A 5,439-nucleotide genomic window follows, 5' to 3' on the forward strand; every position below is an offset into this window, starting at 1 on the left:
TTCACAGGAGTCTGTTTCCTAGCCGTATAAAGCACATTGCTAGTTAGGCCTCTTAGAGAGAGGTACTATCAGTGTCAGTAGAAATCGACATGTATTTTCATCTCAGAAAAAAAACGGATAAATTCATCACGTGGTGTCTATTGGTGACTCTTCTCGTTCTAAATTTTGCTGTGAAACGAGCATGTCAAAGACTAGTTCAGCGGGCACATGTTGGCAGTGGAAGTGGCTAGGCTACTATAAGGAGTAGGCAGTAGGGTTTTGGCAGGGTGCAGTGACTTCATTATTTTAGATAGCTATGGTGCTAGAGGATGAACCTGGAACGTGTTACTTCAATTAATCTGGTACTGTACTTAGATAATAATACTTGATACATGTCGTCAACTAAACTTTGCACTATTTGTTTTGTTTCTGGACATACAGAAGCAAAAAGGGAACATGTGAAGCTAGTTTCATATTCTCTGAAATGTAAAGAGGAATATTGAAAATTCTGAGTCACATTATAAGCCCTTTAAAATTTCAGTTATACAACAAATTGAGTTTTTTCCCTCTTGGATTTCAACTTTTCTTTCCGTTTGACTTGCACATTATTATTACATTTTGTGACAGGGTAATCAGTTTCAGAATATCTAAAACGTTGACTAATTCGATTAACCTCTACATGGAGAAATTCACACGAGTTAAAATGTTTGTTTACTGCCATGTAAATGCCTACTAGACATACTTCCGTGCAGGATAAAAATAACTTTAGTCGTAGTGCTCACTTTCATTGATTTAAACCTGTGGAGTTCCACTAACAATGGCTTAGTTTTGCAGTGGTGTTTTATTTGTTTTTGTTTACCTTTTTAGGTAGTGAATTATGAAACCACTGATATGTGGTATTTTTTTTTGTTTGTTTTTAAACCTGTTTCAGTTTATTCAGTATTACAGTAGCAAAGTGTAATGTGGGTTTACTCCTGCCCCCCCCCCCCCCCCCCCCCCGGATGCACATTTTGTTTTTTGCACTAGGACTACACAGCTACTAATCCAAATAACCAACTCATCAAGCTTTGATTATTTAAATCAGATGTGTAGTGCTAGGGCAAAAAAAACTAAATGTGCACCCAGGAGGGGACCCAGGACTGAGTTTAGGAAATCCTGGTGGCTCCAAAACATTTACAATTAAGTAGAATTGGTTGAAAGGAAGAAGTGGGGTTTTTCCTTCACTACAAATGTTAGATATGAAGGTAAAAGATGAGGCAGCCCTTTTAGAATGAAGGTATAGCTTTAGTCATTGGGTGAGTAGTAGACTGCACCCTGTGAGCAGGCAGAGTATGACCTTTGACCTGTTTTGGATGCTACAAACCCGAGCAGCCACTGAGTCCTTTCAGTTTGGACAAATGTTAGGCAGAGCAGGCAGCACTGTTGGGTTGTTCCAACTCCTTCCACTCCATACAGTAGAAATGGCGGTTTATTTTTAGCATGGTTTTCTTCTGGAGATTTCACCTGGCTCTCCATACAACAACCATATAGCTTCCAAATTCCCCTCTGTGCTTTGTATAAATCTCTAAGTAGAAAAAAAGAAAGTGAAACCTGTGCGCTTCTTTAGTGTCTCATTGACGTCTTCCTGCAACAAGGAGCTACCCTGGAGTACTCTGCTTAGAAAAGAGGACTTATTTCAGAGAGGAGACATTGCCTGTATTGATAGTCATTGCTGCTTTTGATTTGCATGCTGTTTGGTTTGCAAACACATTATTTGGGTAGTTTGATTCTGAAGGACTGAGATGCACTTATATGGGCGGTCTTAAATGGCAGATGTATAATTTTTAGTCATTTTTTCCTGAGATGGTATAAAAGACATGTTGTACCGTATCTGCTTATTTAGAAACCAGTGCTGTTTATTCCATGAGATATCATTAAAGTTTCTTTTCAAGAAAAAAATATATACAATTTTATATATTTTCAAATGTATAATTTCCATCCTGTGTTTTAAAAACTTGAATTTTATTTAAACTTGAAAATGACTTTGCCTTAACTTTTATACAAGACAACGTAGAGTTAGTTTATTATTATTTTTCAAACCCCAACATTTTACTAAGGGAGACGCATGGAAATATTTAGTCATACCTAACGTCAGAAGTCTTACTTGGTCTTAAAGTACAAATCAAGCAGCATTTTGGTTTTGTAAAATTTATCTCAAATCTCTTTTGATTAACCTTGTTCCTTGTTTCTGTTTGTTTTGGGGGGGAAATATAAATCCTGTAAATGCAAAATAGTCAATACTGTATCAAATATGTGCACTTTGAACTGTGTGCTTTGCTTGTACAGTTGTAAATAATCAGAAAATATAAAGAGGTACCTTAAAATGATTTAAAAAAACATATATTGATCTTGTTGAACTATTAATGTCGCTTTTGAGCTGGATGTAGGGTAACTAAATGTTTGAATTTCTTTTTAAAAATTTTGTTCTGATGTGAAGAATTGCGTCTGCCTCACTTTGCAATGTGGGCAGGCTGTCTGATTGTAACTTTTTAAATGTCCTTCTCATTCCATTTCCATGTGTTTTCTCAACAAACAGGTGTTTGTTTCTGTTGTTTAGCCCCTTCACTGTGCACAATGAGAAAAGGGGAGAAACTACCTGTTGTACAAACACACATCTTCAAATGATAGTACAAAGTCCGTACTCTGTCCTGTGACAGACAGCTTATATCAATCTGATGTGTGATTTGGCCCATAAAACAGTTCTTTATGAATCACAGTAAAGCACATTTTAAGCACAGGAACATCAAATCTTCCACACACAACCAATGTCAATTCCGCAGCAGCATATGGTATAATTTGTACCAGACAACCGTTCATCATTTGGAGCAAATTGATTAAGCATTGTTGGTATTTTGTTGATATTCTGTCATTTGTTTTTATTTGAAGTTTTGTTTTTCATGAAAATGTATTTCAACTGAACTTTTGTAGCCCCCAGAAGTAATAACTGTACTTTATTTTTTTTGGTAGGCTTTACCTGTGTTTAGACTCAATCATAATAGTGTAGATATTTTTTACACTTATCATTTCTGCAAGAAAATTTGTTCTGGCACACTATAACATACTGTGCATTGTCTTTTTGTATAATTTGATCACACACGTGGACTGCATTTAATGTGGCAAAAAAAAACAACTGTGCCATTTCATTTGTTTCAGCCTGGCAGTTTGTTTGACTTGTACATAATATTTAAGCGCCTGCCATTATATTTTGATATTTGTTGTTACTCATGGGAAGTGTAGCTGGTCCAGAATTATAAAACTGGGAATTAAAATCTGATACCACTGACATTAGACAAAGTACTCATAGCAACCTGCATCTGACCGGGTATCTGATCTGGCTTATGAAGTCGAGGCATGTTTGTCTGTAAATTTAAGCTGGTCTATGCTAGTAGGCATATCTAATGCAAAATGCTAATGCTGTTGTCTTTGCAGATTGGATATGTTATCAAGCTGGGCACTGTGGGTGAGCGTGAAGTGTACCACCTGGGGTCAGCAGAAGTATAAAACACAAATGCAAAGTTGACTGACGGTTGAAGTCAAGTTAACCCAAGGTTCATTCGCCAGCTAGGTGTGTGCAGCATGATAAGGATTTTTCATTAAATGTTATTGGTTCATCTCTCCAGAAGATGATGGCACTGCTTACAGTACGAAAGACTGACTGAACTTGTGTTGAACCTTTTCTTGTTTCTTTTGCTCGCACTACTAAAGCCCTGTTGTAATGTTCGGGCTGTTCTCCTTGTGTTACTGTACACAGACAATGTCTCTCATATCAGGCCGTCTCGTTCTCCTTGCCCAGTTCGCTTCGATCTGCTTCGTCTCACCAGTTTGACAGTGCCATGTATTTTTTTTGCAACGGCTATAGCTTGTTGTAAGTTGACCTTGCTTCTAAAGTGATGTGACAATGCACCAACTGACTGGAATGAGACACAGCCATTGTCTCACTATCAACTCACTGTGGTCAATTAACTCATTTTTACCCATACCATGTTACGCTAACAGCAGTGGACAATCGCTGACTTTATGGGAGAGAAGAACCTATGAACATAACAGCAGTTCATGGAGGTATCTTTGAGTGCTTTTGATTTGTCTTACCTATTCTTCCATTAAGACTGGAATCAAGCGTACATGTCAACTATTGATAATTTAAGTTACTCTTGTGTCATGTTAAGCTGTCTAATTTGGAGGAAAAAAATGTAGCTTACTGAAAAATAAAGATTTAGGCACTGTTATTGAGTTCTGTCTCGTATGTGTGTGTGTCCCATAATCTGGGTTGTCTGGGGGGCTGATCCAGAAAAAATATGAAATTGTATTTGTCACATGCGCCGAATACAACGGCTGTAGACCTTACAGTGAAATGCTTACTTACAAGCCCTTAACCATGAATGCAGTTTTAAGAAAAATAAGTGTTTTTAAAGTATTTACTCAAACTGAAGTAAAAAAAAAAATAGAAAAGTAATTAAAGAGCAACAAAATAACAGTAGCGAAGCTATATACGGGGTACAAGTACAGAGTCAATGTGTGGGGGCAAAGGTTAGTCGAGGTAATATGTAGGTAGAGGTAAAGTGACTATGCATAGTTAATAACCAGTAGCAGCAGTGTAAAAATGGGGGTGGGAGAGGGTCAATGCAAATAGTCTGGGTATCCATTTGATTAGCTGTTCAGGAGTCTTATGGCTAGGGGGTAAGCTGTTAAGAAGCCTTTTGGACCTTAACTTGTTGCTCCTGTACCGCTTGCCGTGCGGTAGCAGAAGGACAGTCTATGATTTAGGGCCTTCCTCTGACAACGCCTGGTATAGAGGTCCTGGATGGCAGGAAGCTTTGCCGCAGTGATGTACTGGGGCATACACACTGCACTGTAGTGCCTTGCGTTCAGAGGCTGAGCAGTTGCTATACCAGGAGCTGATGCAACCAGTCAGGATGCTCTCGTTGGTGCAGCTGTATAACTTTTTGAGGATCTGAGGACCCATGCCAAATCTTTTCAGTCTCCTGAGGTGGAATAGGCATGACCGTGCCCTCTTCACGACTGTTTGTGTGTTTTGGACCATGATAGTTCGTTGGTGATGTGGACACCAAGGAACTTGAAGTTCTCAACCTGCTCCACTGCAGCCCCGTTGATGAGAATGGGGGTGTGCTCGGCCCTCCTTTTCCTCTCTAGTCCACAATCATCTCCTTTGTCTTGATCACGTTGAGGGGGAGGTTGTTATCCTGGCACCACACTGCCAGGTCTCTGACCTCCTTATAGGCTGTCTCATCGTTGTCGGTGATCAGGCCTACCACTGTTGTGTCGTCGGCAAACTTTAATGATGTTGTTGGCGTCGTGCCTGGCCATGCAGTCCTGGGTGAAAGGGAGTACAGATGGGGACTGAGCATGCACCCCTGAGGGGCCCACATGTTGAGGATCAGCGTGGCAGATGTGTTGTTACAT

This window comes from Salmo trutta, chromosome 21 (assembly GCF_901001165.1).
Source record: "Salmo trutta chromosome 21, fSalTru1.1, whole genome shotgun sequence".
Classification (NCBI taxonomy): Eukaryota; Metazoa; Chordata; class Actinopteri; order Salmoniformes; family Salmonidae; genus Salmo; species Salmo trutta.